Consider the following 17,915-nt stretch of genomic DNA (forward strand, 5'->3'; position numbering starts at 1 on the left):
CACCCTGCCACACTGCAAAAAGGATTAATTTGAGGAACAACACAAAGGTGTTGACTTGGCCTCCCAGATCTCAATCCGATTTAGCATCTATGGATGGAGGCCCCACCTCACAACTTACAGGACTTAAAGGATCTGCTGCTAACATCTTGGTGCCAGATACCACAGGACACCTTCTTATGGAAGCCCAGGAACCAGGAGTGCCATTTACAAAAGAATGAAGGAATAAATTATAAATCTATTAATTTGAAAATAAAAATGTGAATAAACCAATTTTTAAATGGACAAAGAAATAGACACATTTAAATGTGTTTAATTAATGCTTAAAAATTTACTCATATTTAGCAATAAAACAGCACATTAATACGTCTTTTAAATGCACTGTGGCAGCGGGGCCGTGGTCGAGCGTCCATCGAGCAGTGCGTTTACACCTGCGCTAGATTATGTCTAACACCTGTCTCTAATTCCAGTGAGCATGCGGAGAGCAGCATATAAGCAGCCACACCAACAGCAGAGAGAGGGAGAGAGTATGGCACGAGAGTCTCACGGTGGAGCTACTGAGTTTATGATAAAGACTTTGTGATGATTGAGGCTGTGACTTGGAGCCTGTGATGCTAAAGAATTTGTGAAGCTGAGTTTGTGAAGCTGAAGAAGTTACTGTGCCATTTGTGACTGTGCTACCCCGAAGTTTGTGATTAAAGCTCAACTGAGACATGAAACATCCTGTCCCAGTGTCCTCCTTCCCTCATACCGTTTGACTCCCTTAAAATCACAAGTGTATCATTTTAAAAATACTTTTTAAAAATGTATTTAGCCATTGCTTTTCTTAATTAATTTGCCAATTTATTTTCCTTATCCGTTTGCCATGGCTTTTCTTTTTCATTTTGCTTTTCCTTGTCTTCCTCAATTGTGAATCAAGTTAACCAATTAACTTTTGAAACAGTTATAAGACACACCGTATCTTCTGCATGCCACTTGAAGAGGATGTAAGGCAGCCTGTCATTGGACGATGCTACAAGCAGTTTACCTGATATTATTGGATCTGCAAAACCCATGCATAAGAAACGTATGCAAAGCATATCAGAAGTTAGTGGTGGCTCGTTCACTGTTACTGTGAAATGCTGAATGCGGCACTACCTGAGCCTGCACAGTGATATAGGTCCATGATGGGAGCTGGTAACCTTGATGCTGTCAACAGACCCAACCTCTTGATCTGCAGCCCAAACTGAAACACATGAAAGAGGTGAGCAAGAGCAATGACATGAGTCGCTGGAGAAGCCGATGGACTTTCCAGAAATTATACTGAAGAAAACACAGATCCCCTTTCAGTTATATCACATTCATTTTAAAAACACTGTATTATCTTTAAATAAAATATTTTTATTAAAATAATTGCCTGTGTATGATCGAGAAAAGGCAGACTCTCTGAATGACGGTCAGCTGAGAATACAGAGAAGGCAAGCGAGCACACTTTTGTGGAACAAATCAGAATCAGTTTTATTGTCAAGTATGCTTACACATACAAGGAATTTATCTTGGTAACAGGAGCTTCCAGTGTACAACAATAAATAACAGCAACAAGACATTAATAATAAAATACTAAAAAATGTAATACAATTTTTTTTATACAAATTTAATAGAAAATAAAGTATATATAGAACACAATACGACAAATATATATATATATATATATATATATATATATATATATATATATATATATATACAAACATATACAAACATATACATACATACACATATATACACAGACATACATGCGTTCAAATCTAAATACAAATCTGTTGTATACAGTGCAAGGGAATGTAATGGTAGAAGAGGTTGTATGTGTTGGATAAATATAAAAAGACTAGACTGTGAATTGTACATAATTATTGCTCAATGGGGCAGTTTTAACTGTTCATGAGATGGATAGCCTTAGGGGGAAAAAACTGTTGATAGTGTTTAATGAATGTTGTGTATTACTTATGTGTATTAAGAAAGTGTCTCATTCAAATTCAAATTAAAATGAATATATATTTTCCACACAAACCTGCTGTGTATATCTGTTTATAATGTCGCTGTAACAAAGCTCATAAAAGGAGACAGCAGGAGCTGACTGAACAGTCCACATATCTCCTTTATTCTTAATGAAAAACAAAACAGCTTTCCAGCAGCAACTTAAATCGAGCTTTTCAGCCACCCACACACTAACTCTGCTTTTCAGCTCAACAGACACATGGAACAGGACTCTCTCCCTCTTCTCCGGCATCTTCCTTTTAAACTTTTCCGCACCCTCACCAGAACAAGACACCGGTGTTATACTGATCATAAACAGGTGACAATCCTTACTGTTCTCATCTCCCCATCTCGCTCTCCCTCCACACACTAATGCTCGACCACACCCATTTGTGCTTAATCTTCTGTTGCGCTCATCTTCACATATTGTCCAGTGTTGGGGAATAGCTAACTACATGTAGCGACGCTACTACCTTAACTACATTTTTCAGTAGCTTGACAGTAGCTCAGCTGCTTTTAAAACAGAGTCTGCCTGCTGATCAGAATCAGGCAGTGTCATCTTCTTCTTTTGTAATGGCAGATCACAAACTAAAATAGTGAATAACCATTACCTACTGAGAGCTTATTACAGCTCACTTGGATAAGAAGTGATTGTCTGAAGGTTATGTAAAGCGAGCAACCAGTTTGTTTACCTTTACAAGGCGTACAGGGGCAGGTAAATCTGAAAATTATGAAAGAACACCGTTTTATTCTTCTATGTAACAAAGAATGTTTCAGACACTTTGTTCTTAATAGATCTCACAACAGCATATTTACCTTTACTATTTTAAATAAAATAATTCAAAAAGTTGTTATTGCCTTTTGAGGGATTTTCTAAATATGTTTATTTAGCTTCTCATCATCTGTGCTTTACTGGGAGCAGCGAGTGAATTATTATTAAAATATTTATAAATATATATTATTATAATAATTACTCTTTATGCAGAACTATTTGATTTCTAAATTTCTTAGCATTTAATTAACTATTATTTTCATGTAAAATAAATAAAATGATTGGGGAAAAAAAATAATTTATGGCATGTATTATTATGCAACTATTTTTTTTACTTTTTTCACTTAGGAGTCAATTTTAAAATTTTTGGTTGATGCATTTTTTTCGAAAGAGCCATACCACAAACTAATAATTTACTATTTTCAAAAACAAAGTATTTCAATAAATTAATTTGTATATATTGCCCATAGACTACTCAAAAACAAACAAATGTGCAAAAATTAATAGGTAACATGTTGCAATATGGAATTGAGTATACGAGTTTGTGCAGGTCTGTGACGTTTCTGACAGGCAGGCGACAGGAGCAGACGAAGACGATGATGAAGTGAACCCAAGTGCAGTTTATTTACATAAGTGATTTATCCAAAACGTGAATCCAAAACATAGCAACATAAACAAATTGACTTAGACTTGACAGGCTTAGCATGAAATGAAATTCCTAGAGCTGGCCGTCCAGCCAAACTGAGCAATCGGGGGAGAAGGGCCTTAGTCAGGGAGGTGACCAAGAACCCGATGGTCACTCTGACAGAGCTCCAGCGTTTCTCTGTGGAGAGAGGAGAACCTTCCAGAAGAACAATTATCTCTGCAGCAATCCACCACAGCCAGACAGAAGCCACTCCTCAGTAAAAGGCACATGACAGCCCGCCAAAAGGCACTTGAAGGACTCTTCAGACAATGAGAAACAAAATTAATTGGTCTGATGAAACAAATATTGAACTCTTTGGCCTGAATGGCAAGCTTCATGTCTGGAGGAAACCAAGCACCGCTCATCACCTGGCCAATACCATCCCTACAGTGAAGCATGGTGGTGGCAGCATCATGCTGTGGGGATGTTTTTCAGCGGCTTGAACTGGGAGACTAGTCAGGATCGAGGGAAAGATGAATGCAGCAATGTACAGAGACATTCTTGATAAAAACCTGCTTCAGAGCGCTCTGGACCTCAGACTGGGGTGAAGGTTCATCTTCCAACAGGACAATGACCCTAAGCACACAGCCAAGATAACAAAGGATTGGCTACGGGACAACTCTGTGAATGTCCTTGAGTGGCCCAGCCAGAGCCCAGACTTGAACCCGATTGAACATCTCTGGAGAGATCAGAAAATTGCTGTGTACCGACGCTCCCCATCCAACCTGATGGAGCTTGAGAGGTCCTGCAAAGAAGAACGGGAGAAACTGCCTAAAAATAGGTGTGCTTATAAGTGTGCATCATACTCAAAAAGACTTGAGGCTGTAAATGGTGCCAAAGGTGCTTCAAAGTATTGAGCAAAGGCTGTGAATACTTATACACATGTGATTTTTTTTTATTTGTAATAAATTTGCAAAGATTTCAAACAAACTTCTTTCACGTTGTCATTATGGGGGTATTGTTTGTAGAATTTTGAGGAAAATAATGAATTCAATCCATTTTGGAATAAGGCTGTATCATAACAAAATGTGGAAAATGTGAAGCGCTGAGAATACTTTCCGGATGCACTGTCCCTTCTAAATGCTTATTCTTAGAGTTTTCTGTTTTTATTTGAATGTGAACACCCAGGTCACATACAGTCAACATTCTTTACTCTTTGATTAGCCAACATTCTATAGCTGTATACATTGTACACTCTTGCATCCCTCAATCTGTCAGATGCTCTGCGAGTAAGATGCTGGTGTTTTTCATTAACATGTGCCCTACCTGTCTGTCCAGCACATGAGGACAAAAGGACCTCTGAGCTTCCTGTCTGTCCCGAGTCACAGAGAGCCCAATCACATGGCCTGCGGGACCCCAAACAGTGTCTGATGGATGCTATGGTCTTGAGGACGATTTGAAGGGTCTTCATGAACTCTAACTCAGAAGGGGACAGCACACCATTCCTTTAATTCTGTGTGTATTATGATTTCTTAGTACAGCTATAGAGAGCAGGCAACAACTATGAAGTCATATGCTCATTTAAAACAGATCAACTATTAAGATTTTTGTAAATGTATATCTTTTTTTTTAAAAACATATATTGGCCACAAACACTGCACTTTATTTATGAATGCCTTTGTTTAAATGTTACAAACTATCAACAAAGTAGAATTTATTTAAAAGGAATATATTACAAACAATTTCCAAGCAAAATATTTCACAAAAATATTTTTTTTGGGGGGGGGGGGTTTAAAATTACAACATTAGAAAACACTAAAACTACCTTTGATTAGTTATGCAAAAATGGCTATGAAAAGGTAGGTCTTAGAAAAGGTAGCATCATTTGTTTTCAGATACCGCTAGGTTTGAAATTTTGTTTTTAATATGATAAAAAGTTTCCAAATACATTGAGGCCACTGTATTTATTTTAGTATTCATTTAACCATTTATTTGGTGTTGATTGGCAACAGTGAGTTACTACTTTATTTTAACCTTTGTATGTAACGACTAAGAAATTCTTGCATTCTACATTTTCACACAACAGAACAATCTGACTTGACTCTTATCCTGAAGTTTGTTTGGATGTAGAAATAGCTTTGCTGAATTGATAATATCCTTGGAGTGAGCAACAAATCTTGACTGGAATCTAGATCTTGATGTTATTCTCATCAACTGCATGCAGATGACATCAACGTTAGTTTATATTATGTAAAGTCTGTTCTAGACAGCGGGAGGAAAAAGCTCAGAAGGGAAAGTCGCTTCAGATTTTTGTACATATCAATCAATTTCTCCCTTCAAACCAGACAGCATGAAAAATTCCTACATTTGACAAGATGTTTGTTTTTTCATGCCTCCAGCTCAAATCTTTTTTCAGCGTTTTTCACACTAGTACATTTTTATTTGCCTTGGGGGTCTCCATCATTTCTCCAGCAATCACAGCATGTTAAAAATCTAAGTAGTTGTCTTATGTATTCACACTACATGAGAGTCCTGCCCTTGAGCTCTTTTCATTAATTAATGCAAAATGTGGTTTGTCAGTGTAATGCTGTAGCATCTGATACATTTTACATTTATGCATTTGGCAGACGCTTTTATCCAAAGTGAATTACAGAGCCCTTATTACAGATACAATCCCCCCGAGCAACCTGGAGATAAGTGTCTTGCTCAAGGACACAATGGTGGTGGCTGTGGGGATCGAACCGACAACCTTCTGTTTAACAATTTAGTGCTTTAGCCCACTACGCCACCACCTAATTATCTCTTACACCCACATTTACATCCACATTCTCATAGCTTGTGCCACAGTTTAACAAACAAAAGTGCAAATTAGAGCTTTCAGCAGTAAATATTTTAATATATACTGTACAACATGCTTTCAGAACCCACACACATGCTTCTTAATTAAAAGGTACAGTAAATAACGTTGAATAGGTAGTAAACTGACACAATGTTTGACATGGTGGGGTTTCATATAATTATCCATCTGATAGCAATAATGTTTTATTCCACAAGAATAAATAAATACATTTATTCCACAGAAACAAAATATGTAAATAAATGAATAAAACACATGAAATACTGTTCTTTCCAATCAGTCCTACACAAGAAATTGCAGATGGCCAGACCCAGCCAGAATGTGCATGCAAAGAATTGCGACATTTTTCATTCATAATGTCTTGGTTACTGTTGTAACCTCCATTCCCTGATGGAGGGAACGAGACGTTGTGTCGATTTAGTGACACTAGGGGTTGCTCTTGAGAGCCCCGAACACCTTACATTCTTTAAAAAAGGCCAATGAGAATTGGCGAGTGGAATTTGCATGCCACTCCCCCGGACATACGAGTATAAATGAACTTGAATGCGATTCCATTCAGGTTTTTTTGTCTGGCAAGGTCCGGCCATTTCAGCAGCTAGTACAGTGTTGTGACAAGAGGGACCCAATGTCTCATTCCCTCCATCCCTTCTGTCACTCACTCAACATTGTGTCTATGTAGTGTGCCTAGGGGTCCCTATAGAAAAACACCACAACAGCTGAACCATGATATGTGAACTGCTGATGCAGATGCAAGCTTCCATCTGGGAAGGTGTCCTATTCCTTTCATATTCTTTCAGGGGGTAAAGACCCAGTGGAGACCACATCCTCCTCAAAAGGGGTGGTAAACATGTGGGAATACGACACATGAGCTCAGCAGCTGCACATGGAAAAGGAGCGGTGGTAGGTCAGGGCTCTACAGTGCGAGTATTCCACTCGCATTTGCCCCTAAAAATAGATATGTGTGAACTGGAAAAATGATTTACGAGCACAGTGTGTGATTAAAGATTACAAACGTAACCCCCCCTTTTTAAGATATTTGTTTAAAAATTACAAAACCCACATTCCATCTGGGATGATGGCCGCGTTGAGAAAGTGGGCTTTGTCAGCAACCATCATCTCGACCAGATTCAGCCACAGGTTGCGTTCCTGGACCACCAAGGTGGACATAGTCTGCCAGAGTGCTCGCGGTGTGACCTTCGTCACCCAGAGGGCGAGGTCGGTTGTGGAGCGCAGCTTCTGCAGCACATCGGGATCAGGACTACCCACGTGCAGTTCTTTTAGTGCCCTGGTCTGGTGTACCTGCACGATAGCCATGACAGGGTGGAAGTGGCCTGTCCAGCGGCACTGTAGGCATCATACCCGTGGGTAGAAGGCACAGCACGGGGCAGCTATAATGGCTCACCGCGGAAGAAGGAAAGCCGTGAACACAAAGTTGCCATGGTTATATTTTCACAATGAGAACATGAGCCATCCACAAACACTGCCTCAGTGTGATCACTGCATAGACATGTGAGGCAGTGCCCATGGCGGTCGAAGCGGAGAGATAATGACCGCAACCAGGAGTCACACAAAGACGGAAATGCATCTTTAAAAAGACGCGTCTTTAAAAAGACGTTTGACGTCAATGTGTGTGCTCTAATAGAGAAAATATACTCTTTAGCAGGAATATATACTCTTTTAGTGCTGTCGAAGCAGCCAGTGGCGAAATCTTCCCTCAATGTGCAGAAGGAGAGAAAGCCACTGGAAATGCGGCATATCCAACATTATACGCTTCTTAAGAGGTGAATAGAACAGCAGCAGTATTCGGCTCTGAAGAAAAAATCTGAATGGAATCGCATTCCAGCTCCTTTTATACCGTATGTCCAGGGGAGTGGCATGCAAATTCCACTCTGCAATTCTTATTGGCCTTTTCTCAAAGAATGGGAGGTGTTTGTGCCTCTCAAGAGCGACCCCTAGATTCACTGCATTGACACAACATCAAGTGAGCGACAGAAGGGGAACATTTCTATAGATTCCTCACCCCCTTACCGTTTATTAATTGTTTTGGTTATTTTCATTGTGCTTGCAGTGACATTTAACACTTTTCATTATGTTTAAATCCCTTCTGCAGATTTCTCAGAAAATGCACAAAAGGCAGCAGCATTTTTTTGTGGGCCTGCTGCAGATGGCTTGTTTGACTATACATTTGTATAAATTGCTCAAGTGAAGATAACTTAACATTTACAAGGAGAACAAATGTCCTTCACAGTTTTGTCTTAAATTGAACATGTCAGCTATCATACAAATTGTTGGACGGCTTTTGGCCTCAATACTATGTCTCACTGAATTTGTCTAAGAATAATGTTTCTTAAACACTAGGAGGTCATTTTCTGGGAGGAGCTTCTTGCTCATAATAAACTAAAGCCACTTTTTATGTTGTTTCAATTAATGCAAATAACTGATAATGTCTATCCTTATTATGAACTTTTAGAATTTGTTCTATCTGAGATTAAAACACACCCACATCTGTGCTCTGTTTGGATTGGGGGTCTGTGCTTTCTTGGTGTCGGTGTGTTAAAGGTGCACATTTCCTCATTAAAAAAGTTTAACTCCTAAAGACATGAATTGTAATTTTGCAATATATGTATGAAATCATGGCCACTCACATTAAAATGAAGACTCGAGTCATATTAGTAATCTTATAAAAGCTGTTTTATTATACATGGTGAGTGTCCGCACATGGGGGCTGCCATGTTAGAGTCATATGACCAGGTGAATACTACTCGCTTAATCTCAGTAACCATCTTGAAATTGGACACTTTCACTCTTGGATTAAATTAATCATGGCTGACTGTGAATAAAACATTTCTACTATGGCATCTGTAACTGAAAACTATTGACTTTGAATGATGCTGCATCCACACCACTAGGTGTAAATGTAAGTCAAGATGACACAAAGACAAAAGTTACTGAGTGCACCTTTAAGATGACATTAGTTTTGTTATGGGCTCAGGTGTTTTGGTCCACACTTGGCAGCACGAGAATCAGAGAGCAGAGAAAATTAGTTTGCAGACAGCTGATAGTACAGTTCAGAGTCAGACACAATGATGAACTAACCAGAGCAAAGTAAAGAACAGTTGGTATTTTGTGTGTGCACTGCTATTAAATTAAACATCAGGCACAGATATATTTCAAATAAATCATTAATGGATTAATAATTAAGATTACTGCTTCTGAAAACTATGAATCATACATCAGACAGTGACTGAATGAGATTTCAAGACAAATAAATAAGTAACATACCGGCTACAAATATCTCATTCCTACACAGGAGCAATCATTTTTAACTTTTTCCCTTTTGCTTTTATTTTTTATTTTTTTGAGTGACATTTGTTTGTAGTAATTATTAAACTTTCAGATTTTTTTTCAACCTGACACAGTATAGGTAAGAAACAGTATGTTAATTAAAACTTGGTCTGTCACTATTGATTATTCTTGTTATCGAGCAATCTAAAGATTATTCTGACAATTAATTTAGTAATCGCAACGTTCTTTAATAACTCAGATTGCATAAAGTTGTCAGGTTTGGCTAAAATGCATTCATTAGCCTAAGCTTTTATGTACTCAACGATTGAATAACAACAACAAAACTATTGTGCAAACACTATCTAAAGCCAACAGAAACCCAAAGCAGATATACTGTATATAATATATATATATATATATATATATATATATATATATATATATATATATATATAAACACACACAGCCAAAATTTTGGAGTAATGTACAGATTTTGATGTTTCGGAAAGGAAATTGATCCTTTAATTCACCAAAGTGGCATTCAACTGATCAGAAAGTATATTCAAGACATTACTGATGTAAAAACCAACAATCACTCAAACACCTTATCCTTGAGAAATCAGGCTAAATTGCTAATTTGGTACTAGAAAAACACTTGCCATTATATCAATCACTGCTGAAAGCTATTTGGTTTGTTAAAATAAGCTTATCATTGTTCTTGTGTTTGTTTTTGAGTTGCCACTTTATGCAATAGACTGGCATGTCTTAAGGTCAATGTTAGGTAAAAAATGGCAACAAAAAAAAGAAACAGCTTTCTCTAGAAACTCATCAGTCAATCATTGTTTTGAGTAATGAAGGCTATACAATGCTTGAAATTGACCAACAACAAAAAAAAAAGATTCATACAAAGGTGTACACTACAGTCTTTAACCCTCTTGGGTCTGAGGGTGTTTTGGGCCCTGGAGAAGTTTTGACACACCTTGACATTTGTGCTTTTTTCAGTTGCTTAAAAACATATTAATAAAAACTAATTGTCTGTATACTGTACACTGTATTCAGCACAAACTCGGCTACAATATTATGCGAGGCCATATAAAACATAAACATTTGTCCACAAGACTTTTTAGAACTGGATCTTGTAGCCTAGAGTTTTTGCTACAAAATGATATGAAAACCATCCTGATCACTCATTCATACAAAACAACTTAGTAATTTAACTTTTGTAAGACACTTTTAGTGTTAGAAAGGTAATATGCGAGGAGGTGTGAATTATCACAAATATTGATGTGATTCACTCCTGAGGAGACAAAAAACCCTCCCCTGGGCCTATCAATGAGGAATGTGACAGAAAGAGAATGAATGTGAGGAGACTTAATGATCAAAATCAAGTTAAGTTAAAAGAAGTAATCTGACTATACATTTTCTTTACATAAAGACTTCACTTATAAATCTTAGACCTACACTACTGTTTAAAAGTTTTAAAAGTCTCTTCTGCTCACCAAGGCTGCATTTATTTGATCCAAAATACAGTAAAAATTGCTTTGTTTCATACAGATTACATTGCAGGAGAATATTTGTTTTAAATTTGAATTGTTTTATTTAAAAGTAGACATTTTAAGCTTTCTTTAGTCATATGTTTCATGTTTGTGTGAGAGGTTCAGTTAATATTTGTTACGCATTTCAGAAATATGGTCAGTCACACAGAGACTGCTGAAAGCGCACCCTTTTTATTTTCTTTGTTTTACAAAAGCACAAAGACCCTTTATAGTCTCTAATGATGTCTTATATTTATCTGTATGCCTCAAAATGATGAAGTATTTTAAGTTGTTTCTGCTATAATGATGAAATAAATCCAGCAGGATGCTCCAGTGTCATCGGTGTAGCAGTGGTATGAGAAACTATGTGCCTGAATGATGGGTCCCAGTGATGTTGTGTATATTGAGAAGAGAATTGGCCCAAGCACTGTTCCCTGAGGTACCCCAGTAAGTAGTTGATGTGGCTTGGATACCTCACCTCTCCAGGCTACCTTGAAGTACCTACCTGAGAGATAGGAGTTAAACTAGTCAAGCACAGTTCCTGTAATACCCAGCGAGGAGAGGGTAGAGAGCAGAATCTGATGGTTGACTGTGTCAAAGGCTGCAGAAAGGTCCAGCAGAATCAGGATGGATGATCTGGATTCAGCTTTCGCCCGTCTCAGAGTCTCAGTGACAGACAGCAGGGCAGTCTCAGTGGAGTGTCCAATTTTGAAGCCTGACTGATTGTCATCCAGCAGTTTGTTTTGTGAGAGATAGGCAGAGATTTGATTGAAAACTGCCCTTTCAAGTGTTTTTGCCATGAATGGGATGAGAGGCTGGTCTGTAGTGTTCTATTTGTGTGGGGTCAAGTCCAGGTTTCTTCAGCAGCGGGGTTACTCGCAGGTAGGATGGATGGAGAGATGGCCTGGAGAAGGTGAGAAGGAATGGGGTCAAGGGAACAGGTGGTGGGAGAGGAGGAGTTTAGAGACCTCAGTGTCAGTCAGAGGAGAGAATGTAGAGACAGAAGAGTTGCATACTGGTAACAGCTGTTTGATTGGGTGTTGTGCTTTGAATGTGTTGCTGATGGTTGTAACATTTTTTGTAAAAAATGTGGCAAAGACGTCTGCTGTCAGTGATGTGTCAGGTGGTGGTGGTTGGCCAAGCAGTGTGTTAAATGTTCTAAACAAACTGCAAACAAAGTGTCTGTGGTGTTGTTGATCCTGTTCTGGTAAAATTAGGTTTTTGCAGAATTAACATTATTAGAAAAAGTTGCAAGCAGAGACTGACATTTATCTAGATCTGCTGGATCTCTAGATTTCTGCCATCTCCTCTCAGCTGCCCTGGGATCAGTCCGATGTTCCTAAAGGACGTCAGACAGCCAAGGGCTGGGTGATGTAGTATGTGCTGGCCCAGAGGAGAGAGGACAGATGTTGTCTAGACAGGTTGTTAAAGTAGAGTTTAGTGTTTCTGTGGCAGTGTTTACATCAAGCATGGAAAATACTTTTTGTGTGGGAAGAGAGGTAGAGACAGCAGTGGAAAGACAAGAGGGTGAAAGTGAACGGAGGTTACGGCGAAAGGAAACCAAAGGTTGAGTATGTTTTAATGTAGATGGGAGAGTCATGTAACGGAGTAACAAGAATATTTGAGTTTATACAGTTACGTGTAAAAATGAGGTCCAGCTGGTTGCCCGATCTGTGAGTAGTCTTTCCAAGTGAAATGAGGCCAGAAGAGTATTTAGTTCCGTGGCCAGGGGCTTGTCTTGGTGTATGTGTTGTAAATCACCAAGAACCACAAGTGGCCTACCATTATCCAGTAAAGAGGATAGTAGGACATCCAACTCTTCCAAAAATTTGTCAGCTGACCTGGAGGGCAATAGAAGACGACAACATGTATTTTTGTGGGTTGTATTGTAGTGATAGCATGGAATTCAAAAGTAGTATTGTTACATAGAGATGCGTGTTGTGAAAAAGGTCCAGTTGTTATGAATTAGCAAACCTGTTACTCCACCGCTACCGTTGTGTCAAGGGGTGTGAGAGAAGGAAAGGTTTTTGGAGAGAGCAGAAGGTGGTGCTGTATCCTCCGGACGTATCCATGTTTCCGTCAATACTAGGATGCTAAGGATGGACTGTGGCAAAGGCTGGAATGAAGTCAGCTTTGTTCACAGCTGACTGGCATTTCCAGAGCCCCACTGTAAAAGAGAGCGGAGCAGCTGCTGAAGTGCAAAGTGGCCGTAGGTTGTGTAGGTTGCGTTTGTTCTGGCATCAATACTGTGTAGATTGTCTATAACACATATCAGGGATGTGCTTGAAGGCATGTGTTAATTGTGAAGAAGACATGTGAGTATTTAGATGGCAAAAAATAAGTAAAGATGGAATTAAAAGATAATTAAGTGCTAAGGTGAGTGGCACCTTGTCGGTGTCCTTTCTCTGTGGACTCGCACAGGTAGGCTGGCTGGTCTATACATATGTAGGTCTTCACACAATTATAAGAGGCTTGCAGCAACTATTCGCCAAATTCCTGCCTGACAATCTCTGTCGCATGAAGCACAGTTGTGTTCGGAATAAAACAGTTGCTTGAGAGTAGCAGCAAATGACAGAGTGGAAACAATGCCCAAACGAAAGAGCAAATTTACAGAAGATTTGCACAAAAAATCCCCATGCTTTCGTCCAGGTCAAGATCCGTGGGAAGCAGAATGGTTTACATGTAAAGCTGGCACTTATGTATTAGTTGCTAATAAAGGTGCAAGTGGTGCACACATTAGCTCTGCGAAGCATTAAGGGTCAGCAAAAGGTGAAAGTTCATAAAATAAACTTTTTGCGATCAGGTAAATTTGTTATCACATTGCTTCATTTTCCATGGCCATTCAAAATAAAAGTAAATGAAGGTATACTCATGGCATCAAATATTTTATTTTAGTACATGGACATTCAAAAGAATGTTGGATATATGTTATACTAATAGTGTCTTTTTCACTGTAGTAAAGTTTGCATTCAGTGTAGCTGTCTGAATGTGACAATTGTCTGATTTACCTCTGTACTGTGGGGAAAATGAACATTCAGGAAACACCTCACTTATATTTTCACGTGTTGCACGAAGACATGAATCGGCATCTTTCAGCTCGTTGAAAATGCATTTTTTCATTATTTAGGGCATTTGAGCTGACTGACAGGATGACACAGAGCGCGAGCGCTAGGCATATGACGTCAATACTATGGTAACCAGACACATTTTGGCTGATTTGCTGAAGACTAGAATGAATGTATCCTCAAATCAACATGTGACGCAAAAAAATATTTTCTTCTCTGCAAAGGATACCAGAGACAATAGCAAAAATGAAGAGATTGGTCCTGGATGTGTATGACTTTCTTCTGCAGAGCACCAATTAAGATTTTTAGAAAAATATCTCAGCTCTTTTGGACCATACAATGAAAGTGAATCGGTGCTAAAATATTGAAGCTCCACAAATCACATAAATCAGCATAAAAGTAGTCTAATCCATGTGCCTCCAGTGGTTTAATCCTTGTCTTCATAAGAAATATGATAGAAGTGTTGAGAAACAGATCAATATTTACTTTATTTATATTTAACTTTTTTACTAAGAATTCTCCTCTCTGCTCAGCGAATCTCCACTTTAAATTTCACATTGTTCTTCTTATAAGAGTAATTTATAGCAAAAAAATTACTTGAATATAGATTTTTTTTTTCACCCACACCTGTTATACCAATTCTGAAGTCATGGATTAAACCACTGGAGTTGTATGTATTACTTTTATGCGGCTTTTATGTGATTTTTGGTGCTTCAAAGTTCAGGTCACCATTCACTTACACTGATAATTAAATTACAGGCTATGTAATAGACACATAATTTAGTGAGCAGAAATATAAAATTTACCTCAATATGTTTCTTCAAATAAACTAAAATGACACTGTCAAGCAATTGGCCTTTTCACAGCGAAAATCCCTTTTAGGTGTGGCCGTGATGTGTTGAACTGTATTTGAGGCATTCTCCATTGATTGGCATGGTGCCAAATCTGCAGCTGCTGTTAAAATGGGTTACATGTGATTTGATTTGACGGGAGTCACAAGACTCTCCTAGCCAATCAGGTTGATAGAAAAAAATAAATTTAGGACAGGGAAGTAGTTTTGATATGTTGTTTTAGTAAACTGTGAGAGATGTTAAGTGGGTGACTTGACTCAATTAAGTTCTTAACCATGGCAAATCCGTGATGCAAGCACCGCTTTGGCTACACAAACGCCACATGAGCAGTTGTCAGGTCCCGTGCCATGCGAAACTGCCTTGTAGTTTGTAGTACATCATAGGCTACATTCCTGTCATGTGTTCGTCATGCCAGCCACCTCCGTAATCAATGTTATACAGCAGTCTCCGTAGTAACATTCAAGCGTAGCCTATTGGTTGACTGAGTGTGCCGCTCTGCAGGTGTGTTTGCTCAACATGGTAAAAAAAACTCTAGCTACATCTACAACATCAGGGGGTGCTACAGCTGCTTGCAGACAAAGTGTCCATCTATTTCTGTTTCGTTATTTTAATTATTTATTTTATTAATTGCAACCAATCAAATGCCATGGACTCCCATACCCTCTCAAATCCAGAGTCCCAAAGGCTCGAGCTTAAGTAAAAATGCATCTGTGACAAGTCCAAGTCCATTAAAATTGGACTTGTGACTCGGACTCGAGGCTGAACTTGAATACCCCAACTCTAAGTGGTAGGATTAAATAGCAAAAAATGTTTACGTTATATTTGTACATAATATAAATAGCCTATATTTTAGATGGCTGGGTCAAATGAAGTGGCCAGTATAACTCTACAGTGCATCAAAATAAAAAAAAATGAGGAGGTTAATACATTCAGTGACCTATATGAGAGTGTTGAGATCCTTTGAAAATTTGGTTCAACATTTTGGGATTCCCAAATCTCACTTCTTTAGGTATTTACATCTGCGCCACCTGCTCTGTATTTTTTTTGGGGAATAGCATACAAAGCGGCAGATTTTTGTGTGTGTGTATAATCTCCTCTCTAAATTGTGTTTGAACAGGTTTGAGATTGGGTCAGTTCTCATGCAATTTAACAGTAAATTACTGTAACTATTTTCATGCTCATTTTTTCCTAAAGAATACAGCTCAGTTTGACAGTAACACTTAAACCAGTTACTACAGTGAGGCACGTTGGAGAATACAGCAGTAATACTGTAAAAACAACAAAATCGACAGAAACATACTGTGAACAGTATTCCCAGTTGAAGTTGAAAATAAAGCAATAATACTGTCAAAACAACAAAAATCATTTACAGTGCATAAAATAATGAATGAAAATCTGAATATTATAGAACTGTCCTTAGAATTCTCAGGGCTTTAATTTGATCTTCTTTACTTGCTATATCTCTATATTACAAAATAGAGGACTTACTGGATGACTTAACTACTCCACTCAGTTCTGTGCTATTACTCTAAAAATTGGCACTTTGTCTCGGATATCGTGTCTCATTGGTTGTCTGAGACGCAATGAGATTCAGTGAGGTTTGATGTAATCTACATAGCCTTTATATTTGATTTATGAGCTTTATAATTTATTTGATTTGAGTGTGAATAACCACTTAAATCTGTTCTTCGTACAACATGATCATATGACTTCAGAAGACTTCGAATATCCTGCATGAGTAATATTGATTACTGTAAATGAAAAAAAGTCTCAGTTCATTTGCATTATGGCCAATAATCCCTTTGAAGACTTTTATCAAAGTTCCCCTTTTATTTTCCATGGAAGAAAGTACTTAAGGTTTTGGAGCACAATAGGGTGAGTAAATAATGGCAGAATTTTCATTTTTGGATTAACTATTCCTTTAAAGCAGAGCAACATTTCAAAAAGATTTCAAAAGAAATCTTAGGTGGGTATGTCACATTAATGTCATGCAATTAAAATGACATAATGCACGTGGGTTTGATCTTCAAAATGTAAGAGTTTAAAGAGATGTAGTTTCTGTAGCACTTCTGTTTAAAATGAGGAAAATATAGGTGCTAGTGATATAGGTAAAAGTGGGCCGGAGGGGGCCACCAACAACTCATTATGAATGATTCATATTCAACATTAGATGAAAGTCCCAGTTTCTGCCTTTGATGTGCAGGCTAACACATTGGCTTTGAGGGCACAGCAGCCCAGGGTGGATCACCTCTGCATCATATCCCATTTGTTTATTGACTCGCTCGCAATGCTTGGAGCAGTTCTTTTAGTGAAGGACTGCTTGCAAGATTAGGTAAACATCCCTGTGGTCATTTCCAAAGAATCTCTCTACAGTAAGTTTACTTCTAAAAGTAATAAATATAAAAGAGGTGGGTTGCTGAGTCTTAAAATTAAATATCAGATGTTGGCAAATTAAGCTGGAGCTGTTATGACAGGGAATATGACTTTGTATTCTTGCCTTTAGAAAACAAGAGACATCTTGCATTCTGCCAAAGCATGGATGTTGTGACTTGTGAAAGCATGTCTAGATGTCCATCTACATTAATTGGAAGCTGAGCCACAGAGAGCTGAACTTTGACTGTTCAAAGTGTAGAGGTAAACTATTGTTTCGTTACTGAACCAGAAAGCTGTAAAGTGGAGCTAAGTTCTAAAGCAAATCTGGGCAGTTTGAATGAACAGTTTTAACATCTCTATTTAGTCTATATAAAGCCTCAACAAGTATTTGGACACTTCTGCCAGTAAAAATAATCAAGCTCTTTCTTTCTTCTTTTTTATTATTTTTTTTTTAAAGTATTCTGTACTGTTTAGTATTGTTAAAAATTATAACAACAGTAGTCGGACACTCTCTGTTTGTCACTTTTAGTGGTCCTAAT

Source organism: Xyrauchen texanus, chromosome 17 (genome assembly GCF_025860055.1).
Source record: "Xyrauchen texanus isolate HMW12.3.18 chromosome 17, RBS_HiC_50CHRs, whole genome shotgun sequence".
NCBI classification, from domain to species: Eukaryota; Metazoa; Chordata; class Actinopteri; order Cypriniformes; family Catostomidae; genus Xyrauchen; species Xyrauchen texanus.